The sequence below is a fragment of the Osmia bicornis genome, chromosome 6 (genome assembly GCF_907164935.1).
Source record: "Osmia bicornis bicornis chromosome 6, iOsmBic2.1, whole genome shotgun sequence".
Taxonomy (NCBI): domain Eukaryota; kingdom Metazoa; phylum Arthropoda; class Insecta; order Hymenoptera; family Megachilidae; genus Osmia; species Osmia bicornis.
Genome location: NC_060221.1, coordinates 371,638 through 391,321, shown reverse-complemented (window position 1 = coordinate 391,321; position 19,684 = coordinate 371,638). Strand labels below are relative to the sequence as shown.

Here is a 19,684-nt window from a genome sequence, read left to right as displayed (position 1 = left end):
TTCCCCACCTTTTGCTTTTGCCACCGACGTCGACGTGTATCGTCGGTCGCAGTTAGACCGAGTCCGCTCGCGCATTCACATTAAAATTTCCAATCCGCGCTTGTGCTCTCTCTCATTCTCTCTCTCTCTCTTTCTCTCTCTCTCGGCCGGCTCGATCCTCCTCGTCGATCCTCGCCAACGTGGACCAACGGTGTATCCGCTGACGGAAAAAGAAATGCCCGTGAATTCGAGTTCGTTTAACGCAAGTACGTCGAGGAGAGAGGATACGTCGTGAGAGATCCAGTTGAGTTTTATATTCGTCGTCGGGTGTCACTTTCGAGGCGACACGAAGGTGTAAGCTGGCTCGTGTGTATCTATCTAGTCGGTTCAGGATCGAAGGATACCATTCGCGTAAGGACACTGACGATGAGAGTCGAAGTGTAGTACGAGTGTTGATCGAAAAGTATCCGCAATTCTAATTCACTGTGCGTCCTTAGAAACGAACGTCTTCATCAGCGGTCAGAAGACATAAGCAACACTATATTGACAGCTCCCTCGAGGAGATAAATCTTCTTCAGAGACACCTTGTATAATACAACAGTCTGTTTTCCTAACTTGTAACTTATCGTGACACAGGCTGGGGACTCGTTTTAGTTGTCGTGTTACCGTTGTTAAAGTAGTTGTTCCATAAAAAAATTATTTAAGCTAAAGTTACCCTATTTACCCTTCTCGAGGAAATTGTCTGGTTGAAAATTATCTCATATAAAATACCTCGTGTGGATACTTTTCGATCGACTCTCGAGGAATTGGCTCGTGTTGAATCGACAGCGAAAGTGCACGGTGAACATTGCACTTGTGCCAGATACCGCACGTGATCGTTTCACGGAGAACGGAGGAAAACCGGAGGAAAAGGATGCGTTTCTGCGTGAATCGCGAAGAGAGTAACACACCTGTCGTTTCTTTTGGGACAACCGCTTGACTGTCCGTTTCCATACGCTTGGAAATCGATTTCGCGTTTCGTTTCGAGGATATCAAGCGTTCTCGCTTGGATAACAGGCTAGGCAGTTCGAAAGGCGAACGCTTTATGGGATACGAGGTTTTTAGCGTGAGGAAGCGGTTGTTTCGCAGCCGTTGCTAAACGTCCGATGTTGCGCGCATTGTCGCTGGAAATGAAACAAACATTTTTTGTTCTCTAATTAATTAAATGATATATGGATCGAAAGCAAAGGCTAAAAGTTAATAATCTGTTAATGTAGCATAATGCTTCACGGTAACAATTGTTTAGTATACTACATATTTATGTTTTGAGTAAAAGGAAACAGATTGGCATTGAAGATTTATCTGATCATTCATTATAAGTTAATTAAATGCTAGGTATCTCCTTCAAACAGATCCAATTTATTTTCAACCAATGGTATGATGCTTGTTACGTATGTCGTCTTGTTCCATTGTCCTAGCTAAAAGAATTCAATCATTTTGAAATTTTGTAGAAAACATAAAAATTCAAATTTAACGTGCTTTACACGCACAAAACGCTTTTCTCTCCGGTTTTCGACCGGTTTCAAACTGCAAACGGTTTTGTTGTAATTTGCGTATCCGGCAGGACCGTGGAAAAAAAGAGCTTTTCCCGTCTGAAAAATTAATTGCTGACGATTTCTCTGAAACTCGACTGTATTTTTTCTCTTTTATTTTTTCGTTCGAAAAGCGGAGAAAACGTGTAGACGCGCGAAGGAGCCAGTGTGTATTGATGTGCAGTGATCAGGAAGTTGGTGAACGCCGGAAGTAAGGTCTTCGAACGAGTTCGTTGAACGAAGGAGGAAGGATCGAGCCAGTTCACCCTCGTGAGAAACCTTATCCATCCTTTTTTTTTATTTTTTTTTTTTTTTTTTTTATTTTCCTCATTAATACGCGCGTGACAAGTGAACCTTTTAATCTTTCGACGTCGTAATGACACCGAGAATGGAAACATGAGGACTGTGGAAGATCGTCTACTCGATCGACGCAGCTCCAGTCCTGTCGACCATAAATGACGTAAGCTTTTCTTTTATTTCCGACTATTTATAGAAAATTTAGCGTATTCTGATTATTTCTGGTTCTCGATACCTGCAAAGTAATATTTTATATATTTTGGCTCCATCATCTGTTAGAAAATTTTGGCAAATTTCATGCGTTTAAGGGTGCATTTCGCGCCTCTTGTCACCCGCGAGGGTGGTGTATTTTGGGAACATTGGTTCCCTTTTTGGTGTCCACCGAAAATTAGCGGCCATTATTTATCATTTATTTGTTTATTTACTTCAGTTTCAACTACCTCGTGTGAGAAAGCATTAAAATGGGATCGAAGCTTGAAATCGCAAAAATGATTTCTATTAATTGCTCTAACAATTACATAGAACGGTGTTTCATCATTATCGAGTAAATGTTTCGTTGAGTCAGTAGAAAGTTGTTAAAGTGACAACGCTATTCAAGGCTAAGAATAGAAAAATTACTTTCATGCTTGGAAGAACTTAAAATGAAAGATTATCCAATCGGTTAGAAATATGTACAAATTATTAGCTTAACGTTGTTCCTTCATTGATATTATGATAGTTGTATTTTTACTTTAAACGTGTTGTTCCTATCTGTTTTCTTTTGTTTTTAATTAACCGTTGCCGAACGAGATTATTCACGCGAACGCGTTCGATTGATTACATAGTTGGCGGAGGCAAAAGATTTTGCATCGAACAAACAACTTCCGCAAAGCGCGGTAAAGTAATTAGAGGGAGCAAAAAGGATCTAGTAACTCTATATTATGTAAACGTTCATTTACATAAATATTGAACGACCTCTCATTTGTCAGTCATATGCTCTGTTTTAATGTTGAATTCGAATAACAATATTTAAGGAATTTTATTTATAATAGTTTAACGTAAGTTCCGAATTAAATTCTCAGGTACATATCTTTGTACATGATTTTGTACAATCAGTCAAAGACACTTAAACGCGCTTGCAAGGCAATCGGTGTTTACTGTAGATACGAAAGTGTTTACCAAACAATCGTTCACCTGGAATACTTAATCCTTTTTGTTTCGAAAATGCGAATTATGTACGCGACGAATCGTATCGCGAGCACCAAGTTGAAAGTGCGATTAAATCTAATTTTTTCCCTTTTTTTTCTTTTTTTGTTAGAGACCATTTCGTAAGCGGGAAGTAGGTATATTATAGGAAACAAAACACGTAACTCTGGTGTGCGAATACATAAAGAGTGCATCGGAATTGAACATCGTTTCTTACCGGAACGATTATGAATGTGATTTTCACCTTTCCTTATTTTAATTCCATCGTGATTAAAATTAACGTAACATTAAAGTTTTCAAATATTAAAGATTTGCATTTCAAATATACTTACGACAAGGATGATAATCAAAAAAAATCGGAATCGTTGATTTTCAAGCTCTGAACACGATTCTTTAAACGTTCAACTGTATGTATTCGGATCAAGCTTGAAGTTTTAAACGCAAATCTAGAAAGACTAAAAGTAGGTCAGTTTTTTTTTTTTACGTTTGTAACAATTAATGACTCAAACTTCTTTTTATTTTATTATGTTTTTACCGTACCAAAAGGCTGCTACATTACACAATTTTGACACGTAACGCGTGTTGCCCTTGTCTAGCTAGAGAAACGTGCACACGTGCCGTGCTATGCTATGCATCCTTTTATGCTGATACCAATACGATCCCGTTAGAAAATCTTTACGTTATTCTTACGATCATTTCCATACTGCATTCTAGGTTAAATATTGTTTTCATTTCATTTCACAAAGGGGCAGAAGCGGATTCGAAGGGGCCATCGGCGTTTCAGAAAAATTCCCAGTGGAGATCCCAGGCCCCTATGCCGGAACAACCCTAATTAGTTACACCCGCGCGCCTCTGTCTATGTACATATATCTGATTGTCAGAGACAGAAGAGAACGATGAACAGTAGTACCCATAGAAAGCAAGTTTGAAACGATCGTAACAGTTGCCGTTCGTTCTGTAGGTTCGTTTTAATTGCGGCTAAATGTCGACTTCGTGCACGAACGCGCGGGACCTCATTGACAGCCGGCCACTTTCATTTCTCTATTCTCTGACACAATCTTCGCCCGTTACACTTTCCTCGTTCGCCGGAGGAGGAAACAAGCGAACACGCGGATAGATCGAGACTCTCGTTTTCAATATCTCCCCGACTATGTATATGTATAGCGACTGCCTCGTATGCACGCACCGTAACGGGGCAAATCGAGAGGGCTGGTTGTATAATCCATACCAGCTTTATATGGTTCACGATGCTTTTGCATCTGTCCACTTTGTGAGATCAGCTCGTGCACGCTTTAATTAACCTAACCGTTCGTATTTGGAAGAGCTTTCGATTTCTGTCTACCTTAGAGAGATATCCCATCACGTAGGAGTCCGAACGATTAGGCTGGTCGAAGGAAAAACGATCGTCAGCTGCGTAATGACTCGTAAAGAAATTAATTGTTACCATAACGTGACTAATTATGTTCTTACTGTTAGTTAAATGAGACAAATTAGTATAATCAACAAGTCTAAAATTCTACAGATTTTCCTTCAATTTCTATTTCGATCTGAAAAGAAGACAAAGGTCTGCAGAGTTTGATTCTAACATTAAATGTTCAAGTTTCATGTTTACAAACAAACTGTAGCGTGGCAATAATTTCACGCAGAAAATATTTCGACTTCCGCTTCTTTGCACGAACGATCGATTTAATTTCCACGCGCTTTCACGTGTAGCCGGCGCTAATTGCGCGCGGAAATATAAACCACCGATTTCCTTCCGTCTCCTGTTGCTTTTTCCTTGATACATACTGATTTTATTGGAAATTCCAAGCATGGTTGGAGCGATTATTTCATCTGTGTCGAAGCTTCTTTGTCCAGGTCACAGGGCGCTTTCACGAGCGGAGAAAACCAACCTTTCGATAAGTATTCACGATGAATAGTTTCATGTTGAAGTAGGCCATGCTCGAACGTTTTCTCGTGATTTTAAGCATTGCCGAATTTTTTTCGTCGAAAGGTGTCGAACCTTTCAGGACCCCCTTGGTTGATTAGTCGTGGTTCAAAAATTGACATTTATATTCTAAATAAAGTAAAAATTCTAGTGGAAGATGGAGCAGTGGGGGTTTCCTCTTTTAACGCGAGAAATCAAGTTTATCTAATTCCAATTTAATTTCCAAATCATTATCACATCGGAAGCATTGTTTTTGAACAATTAAATTATTCAATGTCATTGAGTAAGCATTTTCGAAGAAAGTGTCTTCAGCGAATCCATACCTGCTCTTTTTCCTTTCATTCGAAAGTAAAACCATGGAATTGCATCGTACAGCGACGAAGTAATTCATTTTCTCGTAATTTGTCCTATTATATCGAATGTTTCGCTCACTCTCACGCGCCTGACGATGAGTTCTATTTCGATCGCGATTTGCGATTTGCGATTTTCTCGAAGGCTTTTCAAACGATTCATCAATCATAATTCCTAAAGAAAGTATTATATTTTCATTGAATTAACAGTAAATAATAATTATATCCTCGTTGCAAAGTGATACCATCAAATTATATTACACTTTAAATAAATTTCTTACAATGTTTTCATATATTTCATCAAATTTTTCATTTCCATTCGGTCGAAATACAACTTTCTCCGGTCCGGAAAATGAGTCGGAAGTGGCATTCGATCGATGTCCAAAGACGATATTTTTATTCGATCGACCAGTTGTTTTTTGCCCTCGTTAGAAAGTAAACCTGTGAAATTCCGTTGTCTATCTTTTTTTTTTTTTTTTTTTTTATCGCCTATTCATTTACATAACGAGTCACGCGTTTGTGATTAAAGTTGCAATTATTGTTGTGCTCGATTATTTTCTCGTGCTATCGAAGCATTGCCAGATCTTGGAACCGTTCGAAACGCTCATTTTCCCACAGGTATAGCAAACTTTTTAGCAGACGATTCATTTATATAACAGGTAGCTCTGGTTTATTAAGTTAGCAGCGTTGTTATACTTGCGTTCGCCAGATTACGATCGCTCGTTCGGCCCGTATGTAAAAAAAGAAAAAAAAAAAAAAAGAGAAACGCGAAACTGCCACGGAAGCGATTATTATGCTTGGTAAACGAACTTTGCGAACGGGTCACGGTTACAGCATTAGGCCTCAGGAACAAGTGAATGGAAAAATGATAGACACACCCTGTTATGTATATGTACTCTTTTTATTGCCATTTTCTCAAAATTAACACGTTCAATTTTTTTATACAAAAAATACTTAACCCTTATCTGAACAATCTGTTTGTGTAATAAAATGGAAAAAAAAGTGTAATAGCTTACGACAGATGTCGGTTGTTGCATAGAATAGCCGGTGAACAATGTGTTAAGGTGATCGAAGTTATTGCTCCACTGTCAGTATTATCTCGTCCGTAGAGAAAGGGTTAATTGCACACGGGATCGTTCTTTTAGAGCGGTCGACTATAGCCACCTACGTTCACGTGGACTTCCACGTGAGAGCTAGCTGGAGAGCTCAATGCTACGCGATTGAAAGTAAATTTTTTTTTCCCTTCCATCGATGGATCTGTGTGGTGGGATCCATGTGACTTCTCGTAAACCCGTCGATTTACCGTATTTTTAATCGCGCCACGTTGGAGAACCGTTACGTCTCTTTTAGTCCTAGATGTGGACACGAAAGATAGTTGAAATTCGTCGACTTGTTGGGTGAACTTTGTTGAAAGGAAACCGCAATAGAGGAACTTTCTGTGGTGCCTCTTCAACGAATTCTGTAAATAGAGAATTTCTAAAGAATTTTCTTTCAATGAATCTTTGATTTTTCGGGTTATAAATTAAAGGATAAGAGTTTCTTCTGTTACTGTTTCAGTAATTTTCTTATCACGGGATTCACGTAAATAACATTCGGTTGAATAACACGGAAGAGCAAGAGATCGGTATGAAATTTGCCACGGTCACGGGGCAGGATGATACGAAAATTGACGTTAACGACGATTAAATTGTCGCTGTCCGTGACATTTGAACGTATCTTCAAGTTTCCGTACATTTCTACCTTTTCAAGGGATTTCGTTGATAAAACATGGCGAGAGTCGCGATTATAGCTCGCGGGAAACAACTTTCGACGCTGAAGAAATCGCCGATTCACTTTTGCAATCGTTGAACGTACGATGGCCGCGCACAGCTGATCCAACCGAGCGCCGTGAAGCGGCTGTAATTTTCAATTTCCATCGTTCTCAAACGTCGATCCAACTCGCTTTATTATCGATCAATGACTCTCCTTTTCAGGGTCTCGGTTATTTGAATTAACGATTCCTTGCTAGAAATTTCTTCGCGGAAGTCGAACTCGTCAACGTCGCGTCGCGTCGAATCGTTCCATTTGACTTGTCAGTTCGTTACAATTATTTGATTATGTACTGTTTTACGATTCAAACGTTGTTTAGAGAATGATTTAATGCAAGAATGTACAGCGGCAGGTTACTTCTTAAAAGCACTGTTTAATTTAGATGCAATTTAGTTTGCATAATTAGTTTAATTTGCAAAGCAGGTGTGCTTTGAATTCAGCGTTTTCCACCGCGATTCAGAAATTTTCCAGCTGACTATCAACTCGTCGCTTTGCATATACTTTGCATAAACTTCCCCAGTCAGTTGGTCACCGAGAACTTGATAATTGACCGATTATCACCAGATTTTCTCGAACGAACCTGCTGCGAAATAAATGCGCGCAGTCTGGAGTAACGATCTTTCCTAAATATGTCGCAAGATTCTACAACGCGGATCACCCGTTACGTAATGCGGTCAAAGGAGCACACGTCTTGTTACAGGATCGTTGATCGTTGATCGTTGATCGACGCGACGGTACAAATTTCTCGCAGAAACCAGTGGCTCGTGCAATTGACGACAGGCCAATGGAACCGAGTAGATTTTTACGTAAATGCATTCCCATTAACGAATCATTTACTTGGCGATCGGTGGTACACCGCTAGCGGTTGATTAGCAGAACACCCATCAACGTTTTCCCAATCTAGCCTTCGTGTGCCCCGAGACATTCTTACGCAACCCGTTCCGTCTCTTCTACAGGTGTTTTCGTACATACCATCGGTTCTCGATGAAACACACCAACCGAAACCGTGACAGGTTACCTACTGTGCTATCTTTATTAGCTCTATCAGGCTGTCTGTCGAACAAACATAGTCGTCACGACTCCTGTCAATAGGAAAATATTTCACTTGATGTATGTATGTATGTATGTATGTATGTATGTATGTATATGCTTCTGTTCGACACGACTATTGTCAGGGTTTCTGAATTTATTTGGAGATGGTTCGATGAATTAGATTCATTGTTACTGTTTTAGCGATGGAAAGACTATTTGCCATCGATATTGTCTATCATTTGAACGCTGAAGATTTTTAACATTTACCATCGATATAAATTTAAAAATTGCATAGGATTAGAATAGAACATTTTTCTAACAGTTTCTCTTCATACTATCGTTTAATTGTGAGCATAACTCTTAAACATGTCTATTAATTAAACAGACGAATCGTTAAACATCATAGTTTATGCATACGCTATACGAACCAGGCACCAGCTGCTGTTATCACTACATTTGCAATATTTACACGATAGATTGACTACCGTACATGAGTCAGCTTAGATCACCGTAGATCCGTATCAAACTTGCTGAAAAATCAACGGCCGATCGTATATGTAGCACATGTGAGCATGAACTACGTGTATGCTCATGTAGCTCACCGCAAAACTTTCACTTCAAATACCTCGGTTTGGGTATATACAATTTCCAGTTGTTAATATAAATTTCTATACATGACGCATACGGTGCGTCGTTGATTGTATCGGATGAATAATGAAAGTTTAATCGGATAACTGATCTAGGATGCAGACGGTGAGTCATCGATTGTGTTGGATAGATAAAATAGGACATATGAAGAGGGTGCGTCCTCGATTACACTGGATAGGTAATGCGTATCGAAGAATCCTCAGAGATACATACCCTCATCGTCAAAAAAGATTGCTAGCATCCATTAATCCTCAGGGATATCCTTATCATGAAAAAAAAGATTGCTAGCATCCATTAGAATGACAATAGAAATGTACTCGATAAGTATATCAAACGTCATTAACATCAGATTGAAGGATGATGATGTTGATGAGAAGGAATAAACGTCGAGGACGAAGGAGACAGAGAAACACTCTGTACCCGTTGTCTGTCTATGCACAGTGTAGCTCGGTGATACGGTGAAAGCTGATATTTTGTAACACTCCTGCCATTCCGTTCCGTTCCGTTCCATTCCATTCCATTCCATTCCATGGTATTGCCCGGTGGTGCAGCCGTTCGCTCGCCTCTCGAGCAAGCCGCTCGTCTCGCGTAATCGAATGCGAGAACCCAGTGCCGGCAGCACAATGGTAGGCGCACCCAGAATACATTTTTCTCTTTCCTCGCGTCTTCTCGTTTCTCGTTTCTCGGTAGCTACGAATACCCTGCCTCCAGCTTGTTCGTACCCGGTTGGAAAACCATTGCTGGCGTGCCACACGATTAATATCCTCTATAGTGTTACACGCAGAAATGAATTAGTGCGGTATAATGAATTAGTTGTATCTTTGGTCCTTAATCACGCCCCGGCTACTATGTAATCTGTTCGGTTGGAAAGTGGTACAAGTAGAGCGCGGATACTGGATTAGGACACAGGCTATTTGTTACCTCTAGTTACGCTCTTTCAGCGAAAATAGATAAATCATCTTAAGTAACGTTAAATCTCTGGCACTAATTTCAGCAGAAATAGAAAGCGAGATTCAGAATTCTAGGTAGAATCTTTTCAAACATTTCTGTCATTTCTGTGATTTCTTTGGTTTCTGTGAAACGAAATAGTTTCGAGAAGGAACTTTTACAATTCCAGGAGCGACTGGGATCTTGGTCGCACAGTCCAGTTAGTCCACATCCAGAGAATTTTGATAAGTCTCCGTCAGACTGGATTTACATTGACGAATCACTTGCGGTTCGTTCAAATATTTTTTTGACGCTGTTTAACATTAACCGTGCTGTGATCGTATCGTCCATATTAATCACGTCTCAAAGTGCAACTAAGTATCTGAAAGATGGAGGAAACGTGTAACGATTCGCGGTAAATTTTTCATACGAAGAATTGTTTTCAATGTGACTGCCAATGAAGGAAAAAAACATTCTTCAACATCCACGTAGCTCAGAATAAATATTATCATTCGACTGATGTTATCTTTTGTCATGCTGCTACATCGAGTTCATATTCTCTATTCTCTATTGCAATCTTGATATTATAATCGAAAATTTCTCATTTTAAATATAATTATTGATTGCTAATTGGAATTCACCTTTATTAGCTGTTAACAATTAATGTAAAAAAAAGAAATCGACGCGTTTTTCCCGCGTGATCGACGAGCGGCAGTTTAGCACTCGAAAGTCGAATACCAATCAATCGTGCGAATGTCGCGTCGGGTCGTAACGACTAGAGTAGGTACACCTTTTAAATATTCACGATCAGTGTCGGAAAATGTGAGTAACCTTGACACGCAGCTCAGAGACTGCAATCTCTGTGGTAAGAAGCCTTCTGCACGCCATTCGCGTCTCACTTGGCGTTTTCTAGACAACTTGGGGACTATTTTCCGAATACTCCCCCAATTACCGATTTTAATCGATTTTATAAAATAATATCACATAGTCCTTCATTTGATTCTAAACACTCTTCATTCATATGTTTCTCAGTTCCATCATAAATAAACTTGGTATCGCCCACTCACACCTGGACTCGGTTATCCTTCGGACGTATTCCTTGAACACTCTCATTGAACGCGTGATTTCTTTTTTTCATTCCCAATGATCGTTTGCACAGTTCAATGTGTTCAAGTATCGTCATTTCGACAAAACCTTGAGACGACGCGGTTCACGCTTGCAGCAAACGCTTGTCATCGGTTGCTCGAGAGAGCGTATCCAACGATCTCGAGTGAAAGAGCGCGGATCGTTTCGATGCGAAAAAAACGGCATCATTTAGTCAGGCGGAAATTGCTTTTGAAATTTGACACAAAGCTCCGGCAAATAAACGCTGGTGAACCGAATCGACTTGGGAATTCGATTTGCTACGATCGCGTTGCTTAATCTAACCCAAAAGCGCACCACCACTTCCGGGTGGACGATTTATTGCGTTCCAATGCCTTACTTTAATTGCAACACGCGTAATTGATGGATATATCATATGTTGAACAAACTGTTTCCGGAATGATACTTAGAAATGCTCGTTCACTTGTATCGAGATATCGGATACTTATCGCGATCGTGGGAACCAAAGATTAGGATCAATTCTGGCTGAGATCATTGAACGTTTTCTCTGCAACGTGAGCCTGATACATGGAGATAAGTAGATTTAAATTATTATTTAATTCTGGAGTAGAATAATCATAATGATTCCTGAAATTTTAATAGGCGAGGGTAATTGCTCTGAACCTCCCCACTTTTTTTTTAACCCTTAAAGGTTATCATGAGTAAAATTTCAGCTCAACCTAATTTGATTCAATATTATTTAAACAATATTAATTAACAACTTCTAAATTGTCAGAAGTTATAATAATCGCCTTTAGGATTTGATTATTATCATTGTGTCTCAACAGAGACTGTTGTACTCGAAACCTGGATTCGTTCATTGGTTCATCGAATTCACAATTGACAAATTCTTTTTCGATACACCTTGCAATTAAAACAATTAACACGTACACGATTGCAGTGTAATGAGATCCTAAAAAAAAGCTGTCGCAGCGCACATATAGTACTATGAAGCATGAAGTACTTGGACAATACGATTGCATAATAACTTCTTCGAACAATTTGTTCATAACAATACCGGTAACGACGAAGAGAATAACAAAGTTGATTCACGAACACACTTAAAGTGTCACACTTTGTTAGAATCGGTTCGTTAAGTGATCTGTCACCGCGTGTGCAGACCTTGCCAAGAAGACAGAGGGCAATTAGCAGCATGCTAATTAATTCATCGAGGATCGAAATACGTAATTCAGTGTTCGTTTATTCATGGTGCACTCTCTTCGCGGTAATTTCATGATTTCTTCGATTTCTAGTTACGTAAACATAGAACAATTCGTGAATTTTTTTCAACGAAATTACCTGGTCGAGTCTAATAGTTGAAAAAAAAGATCTTACGGAGTTTTGTGAAACAGTTATTTGTACGGTGTAACCTGGCCACCATTAAGGCTAATAGTTACTGTTATAATGACAGACGAGTTGCAGCTTGCAACTTACGAGGTGGTACTTACGACTGTTACTTTTATAACCGCTATCCTTGACCAGAAGTTCCACATTTACATTCTGCAGTTCTCGATCAAACCATGTTCAACCGAAGAATCCGTAAACAATTTATTCCTCCCCCTCCTCCTCCTCCTCCTCCTCTTCAAGGCCCTGAAAAACGTTTGCAAAACGTGTTTTCTGTCTAACGTTGACTCTCTGTTCGAGAAAGATTCAATTTCCGTTGCTTTTATCTCGTTCGTGGAAATATTCATCCGAACGAATAAGCAGATAAATATTGGTCGATATTCTTGGCACATCGTTGTTTTATTATTAAACGTTTACTATGAAACGTTCATAATACTATATGTTTGGATATTATCCCGTGTCTTTCACCTATTAATCATTAATCAAGATATTATCAGTGGCTTATTAGTCCTTTATTATAAGTATCCATCTGTGGTAATAAAAAAAATTTTTTTTTTTACTTATTTCAATCATTTTTTATTGGAGAAATCCAGGCTCAAATAGGTCTCTATATTATTCCCAGTGACTCTTCAAAGATAGATAAATAAATTTCTAAAATCTAATGTATCATACTAGGCACGTCTATTTCTATCGTGGCCAACGATATCAGCAGGTAAGAACCTCTGACCGGTTCACGGAAGTGCGTCAGACAGTTTTTGAATTTATCATACAATATAATATGTTCCTGTTGTCGCGATGGACATTATCCACCGGAATTTTCGGTGCATACCGTGGTAAGCTCACGTTTTAGTTCGCGTTACCGGGGCCGACATCTGATATCCATCTTGGATCCTCGACACAATTCGGCGGCGGAACACGTCCTTCATTTCGTTTCATTTCACGTTCCACGCGGCAGAACGTCGCGTCGGCCACGAACAAGCAGGTTATAGGTAGTACATACTGCTGCGATACCCGCAGCCCGTATATGTATGTATGTGTAGGTACCCTGCTAACAATAAGATAAAGCCGTTTTCACGCTCCTTCGGTTTCGAACTTGCTCGATTCACCGTGGATCCTGGGTTTACGCCGACTGAATACGGGTCAAGGTTGAAAATCACTCTACTCCCTATTCGTTTTGGGACCGATTATTCAGGTATTTGTAATTGGACAAAAAATACAGTAAGGTATTCGAAAATGGAAGATGTAGCGATTTTTTTTAGGATGATTAAGGTATAATTTAATATTATACATATGTTAGTAGGTATGCTACCACGTAGTATGATCCCCGATGAACGATACTACAAAAAATTGCAATCGCATTTTGTGGTCAACTTATTTCTTATCAAAAGTGCGGATATGACATCCTATTTGCTGCTTATGGGAAAGATAACAGTGTAAACTACTGTATGGTTTTCTACTAAAGAGTAGATGTAAGTAAGTTCGAAACAGGTAATTGTAGGCAGACATTACATTCTCCCATTATAATCAAGAATGTCATCATTTGCATTCGTATTGTCTCTCTTGGACAGCAAACTAAAAGAAACTTACTTACAGAAAGCCGTCTTATAGATAGGTGCATTTCACAATTCTAATTTGATTGTAAGTTACCATCAGATCGGCAGTTATAGTAAGAACACTGTCACAATGCTGTTTTCATGCTAATTCAACACTGCACGCGCTTCGTACGTCCGGTTGAAACATTATTAAACATTTCGAAATGCATTTTCTTTCGTTTTTAATTTACGCAAGATTAAGATAGGATTAATAACATTTGTTCGGTATTATTGTAATTCAGCACCTTTTCTACGAGGATTATTTATATATTTGTGTTAAAATAATTTTTAAAGAAACTTTTCATTTCTGACAATGAGATACAGTGTCTTTAATCGCCAATGAGACATAAATTGGTAAACTTGTGTATCCGTAATATTTAGCAAACCGTCTGGATCATTTGAACGATCGATGACAGGTGATTTGTCAGACGACACCGCTTTCCGACTCGAGTCACGGTCGAAGTGAAATTGGCGTTGGGGACAACATTGCGACATGTGCATAAAAACCTACTTAAAGTTCGGTCTAGTTCGATACAGGTCAAGGTTGAAGCATCGCAAGAGAGCCACAGAAAATGATGGTCCGAGGCATCGCAAACGTCAAGTCGCAGTCTTTTCAGAAATCGCAACACAAAAGACACTCGCAACACGAAAGGTTCGAGGTCAGTCACCACGATGACCACTTATTTCTATAAAACATTTTAATGAATACAAACAGAACAAAAGACTTTTGGAATACTCTGTTTATTAATAGTATGAATCTTAAGAAATTTTAGATAATTACATAATTAATGGCAGAAGGGAGAAAATATTTCAATGTGTTTTACTATAGTAGATATACAATATCTGTTTTCATTGTGATAATCAAAGTGCCTGTACCTCCTGTACTAGTACAGGAGGGGCATAAACAAAAAGCACTAATTAAGCGAAAGTATAATACCTTAATTAATAAATTCCTCGAGTCACAAGATACATACATTAATAATTCGAGGATTCGTTTCCAGGATACAAGTACTTACGTATGAATGCATTGACCGTGTATCTCGAGGCAACCGTCGCGTCGCGTCGCGTCGCGTCGCGTCGGTGAAAGGAACAACGCTCTGAAAGCTTTATCTAAATCGTATCGTATCGCGAAACAATATAATTGTTGGCTCGAACGCGATCCATAGACAGGCTTAACACGATGGATATGAAATAATTATTGCACCGAGTAGACATATCTGTCCCCATTGTCGAGGTCTTTAACATTGCACAAACGTTGATGCTGAAACACAACAGCTGAAAACTTGGTCTCTGAGAATGTCCTTGCGTAGATAGGTCCCGCATCAGTGATTTTTGCATCGTTACTTGTTGCATAACGAGACGAGGTTGCGGGTGTGCAGTCTCTACTTGTACGTCTGAAGTGACGATCAACCGGTGTCATCTCCTTTACGCAATCGAATTATCTTTCCTCGTTTCCGATTATCGTCTAAAAGGTCACTTACCCGCGACATGCCTCCCGCATTATCCTTTCACGTCGATGGTATTCCGCGTTACGAATCTTCTTTTTTTTCTCAACTCGATGACTCTTCATGAATCGATGTCTTCATATTTCGTTGGACGACATTTCAAGGGCTAGCCTTGATGTTGCCTTAACATTATCGTCAGTCGCTAGGGTAAAATTACGTTTCATCCAGATTTGCGTCGTTCAGTCGATGGGGTAAAATTACGCTTCATCTAAATTGGCGTTATTCGGTTGCTAGGATAAAATTACGTTCAAACGGGTAAACTTCAGAGCCGTAGGGTGAGAGATTGACTACAAAATGCACGTGCATCCTCCGTAGTGATAAAAACAGCTGAGAGTTGCGAAATTTTTAGCCGATCTGATTTCATGTCGATGCAAGAAACAACGGTTGCATAAGCTTTATCGATACACGAGTTACCATTGAAATCGTTGCAAGAAACACGCTAATCCTGTTTCTTCGTCTGACCGACGCCGCGACGCCTCGACGCACGCCGCGACGCGACGATTTCTGTTCTTTGGACAAACATCAGTGTTTGTTTAATATCATCTAAATCATCAAAATCGTGTCCAATCATCCAAATCGTGTAAAAAGAAAAAAAGGAATGTATGGAAATCTGAAACGAAGGTAAATAAGAATGATCACGTTGCTAAAGTTACGAATCTTATGGTTCTACTTCCGGGGCGCGTTGTTTAAATATCGGTTGGCCAAACATGCGAGCTACGCTAGACATGCAACAGTTCTAGTCATAATTTAAAGGTTACGCGGTAACTGGGATAGTATCCCAAGACATTCTCCATTCTACTGTCACGTCTTGCTTTACGTTCAATTTATGCTATTCATAATCGGTGCATATCGGACGCGACGGTTGCGATAACTTCAAGTGGCCGTTCACTAAACGATCCAATAAAATGATACCTTATTTGCAATTGATAAGAATTGAACTCGTAAATTGATTTTTCGTGTAATATCTATCATTAAATGGGCATTAATTATACCGATCGCGTGAAGATTGAAATGATATACATATACATATTAAATAATGTTAGTAGATTGAGATTCCTTTTTTCTCGTTTTCGAATCGATTAAAAACGTGTTTGGTTCAATTCCAAATTCATCCAGCCTTATTAAAATATCAATTTTTTTACGACTTTGAATAATTTGTGCAAAACGATTGGAAGAGTTCTTTGTCATTTATTTCCATAATCAACATCGGACAGGTTGTAATGGAAACTCGTGTTATTGGACAACTAGTTTTTAGGTAATTTTAGTATCTTTTTTTATATTTTTTTTCTTTTCTTTTTTTCTTTTTTTCTTTTTTTTTTTTTTTTTTTTTTTTTTTTTGTTGGTTGTACAATACATCGTGATTTATGACGATAATTAATTATAAAACAACGTAGTAAAACCAACTGTACGATCAATCATGAATTCATTTAATATTTTGACACATTATTTTCGTCATTTCCAAAAAAAAAATTTCAACAGTAGTATCACTTCCTTTTTTTCTCACTACGTATGATTCTCTGAACGATATGCAAACAAGGGAGTATTATATGTATATTCAAATTAAGAAGTTCCAGGAACAATGAAATAAGCTTTCGAAGGAACTATTTATTATAGAATAAAACTAAAATAGTTCAAATACACATCAATACTCGTTCAAGGCAATTTAATAATACTCGTAGAGTTCGATGAAAAAGATTCGTGATAAAGAAAAGAAATCAAATTCTTTCGAAAAAGACAAACGTGTATTACCTATAAACTGTCGGTGATATCTAACAACGCGGCAATGTTCGATACAAGCGTCGATTCTACGATCGATACTGTCGTGCAACCGAGATAAATATCAACTTTGGTAACACAAGAAATGGTACTTATTAATGCGGTACCAAATCGCGGAAGTTGTAAGCGGGTTGTCGCAAGAACGAGCGATTGGACTGGTACAAAGTTTAAAAATTCGAATATTTCGTCGATTTCATACATTCAAAGAACCCGGCAAAACGCGCAACTATGCGGCACGAAATTTCAAATAATAGGAATATAAATTAGATTTCGTTGGGTTCATGATTAATACACAGAGCAGATATTCTTGTGTAATGATGTTAGCAGTAATATATGTATTTTAAGTAAAGCTTGCTTGTACTGAAAAGTAGGATGCGATAAACAAATGATGATTTGTATCCCAAAGAGGTTACACCATAAGAAACCTTGATGGTTTGTTGGAATATTCAAATGCTTCTCCATCAATGTCCTTCATTATGCCACAGGAAATACCTATATGTGTGTTTACATGAAATATTTTACTATACATTTAGAAGAAACTTTTATCTCTCGTTAGAAGCAGATTTTATCTAAAAGAATAACAATTTTTAATTTAATTTTGCGGATTAATAACTACACAAGTAAAAATGATGAAATTAAATTAAAGCATCAGAAGTTTTTTTAAACGTTTCTTGCCGTTTTAACGAATCACTTCTCCGAAGAAGTTCTCTAAGTTGATGGTTATCGGAACGAAAGAAATCAACTTTCCATGTTCACAAAAACACGTTGCCACGGCGCGGCGTGGCGCCGCGCGGCGCGGTGGAGGAGCATTATTAATTTATTCCAGTTCGACGGGTGTCTCGTTCGCGTGTGCATCCACTGTTTCATTGGTACCTTACGTTAGTCAGTCACCAGTCCTTGATACTTTACATAATTTTTTTATATGAAGCGTTTTTCGGCTCACGTAGCACCGCACACTGTCACCGTTATTTTTAACCGGTAGAGAACCGATTGCAGTCTAACTGGTATTATCAGGAGCACGATATTTCACAATCGGTATTTTTCCATAAAACCGTACAGCTATGGGAAAAAAAAAGTAACAGGACAGGTGAGGAAGAAGAACGATTATTCATTGCAAGTGGCAGACAGTCTGTCTGCCTCGTCTTCGAAACCGATAAATAAATAAATATCCATCGACGTTTCCTAATCGTCATAAATTATAAATCGTGACCGTCATTAGACACTTGACGTCCTTTTGTTCGACGCGACTGTTTAAATGACGCTATAAAATGACGCACATTAAAATCCGAATGGGTTTAACAACCTCCTGAATATCGTTGCTTTCTCTGAACAGATTATTATTCTCTTTCCTCTTACGATTAGAAACGTTGATTTATCTAATGTCTAATTAGACACATGAAATTGACAATCTGCGTGTTACGAAATTTATTTCTTCTTACGATTAGATGAAACGGAATTTGATGAAACGGAAGATTATTTTTATTACACTATTCGAAACGAAATTTTTTTTCATATTATTATTTTAAGAGCTTCTGGCAAATATTCTGAAAAATTTTTTTAAAATTATTCTATATTTTCATCATGCGTATTAACGAACATCTTTCACAGTCAATCGCCGAAAACGATAAAAGAAAATAACAATGTCTTCACTGGGAAAATACACAGTGGGTCGAAACTAAAAGTGCCAACGAATTGGGCAAATAGAGAAAAAAAGCGATTTGTTTTGAGAAAGAGTTAACGAAAATAGAGGAGTCATACCTATGTTAATAAGAGTTCTTCTTTTAATGAGAGGCCTGAAAAATAAGAGAAAGCAAGTATAGCTCGAGTACAAAATGTTTTGTAGATAAATTTTATTATCGGCTCACGAGGACTTTATATTATATGTTTCTGTGCCAATAAATTGGTGGTTTAAAAGTGAAAGTGTTTGCGGGCATAAAATCGTAGAAACCCGTTTCATTGTTTGAATACGCGGGTTCGGATCTAACATAATGTCCCTGAAATTTATTTATAACCATTACCAGCGTAAAACAAATAAATAGACAAAGCAGATTAATATTGGAATTGATTTGTACGAATTGTGCGACTATCTAATTAGCATACGCGAAGGGAGGTAAAAATTAAAAATCACTCAACTATAAATACACGGAACTCGTAAGCTTCGATGTTAGAAATGACACTTCAATGGCAGAATTTTTCTTCATCTAAAAATACACGTTTAAATTATGTCACTTGATAAAGTAAACATTCATTAAAATTCTATTACCATTCTAAAAGTTCTCGATGAATGTACTGCCTCTTTCAATTAGAATTTGATATTTTCATTTAATCGCAATCTGATCATTTTAATTAGAATCTGATCAACGATATCCTATAAAATATTCATCTGCACGTTCGTGGAATTCTTTATAAATAGACACCCAATATCATTCAGCTTGTCAAAGTCACGGATTATCGAGATAATGACGGCTGCTTGAGGTTTCAATAAAAATGATTTCCGGCCTCCTTGAGGCACGGCCATCGCTTGAGACGACCCAGAAAAACGTACCAAGGTAATGAAATTCCCATGATCGCGTTAATCACGCACGTACGTATGATTTTC

The 19,684-nt window shown here is 38.3% G+C and overlaps 1 protein-coding gene across 3 annotated transcripts in view; it reads left to right on the top strand.

The window, feature by feature from the left end:
- The window catches only part of LOC114873098 (venom metalloproteinase 3), a 40,523-nt gene continuing 20,839 nt past the window's right edge, over positions 1 to 19,684 (top strand). Inside the window, exons 1-2 of one of the 3 annotated variants that reach the window (XM_029181038.2) lie at positions 1 to 390; positions 1,685 to 2,010. The gene's annotated coding sequence lies outside the window, so the exon portion shown is untranslated. The remainder of the gene's footprint in view (positions 391 to 1,684; positions 2,011 to 19,684) is intronic. The other 2 variants (XM_029181037.2, XM_029181040.2) reach the window with 2 other exon arrangements.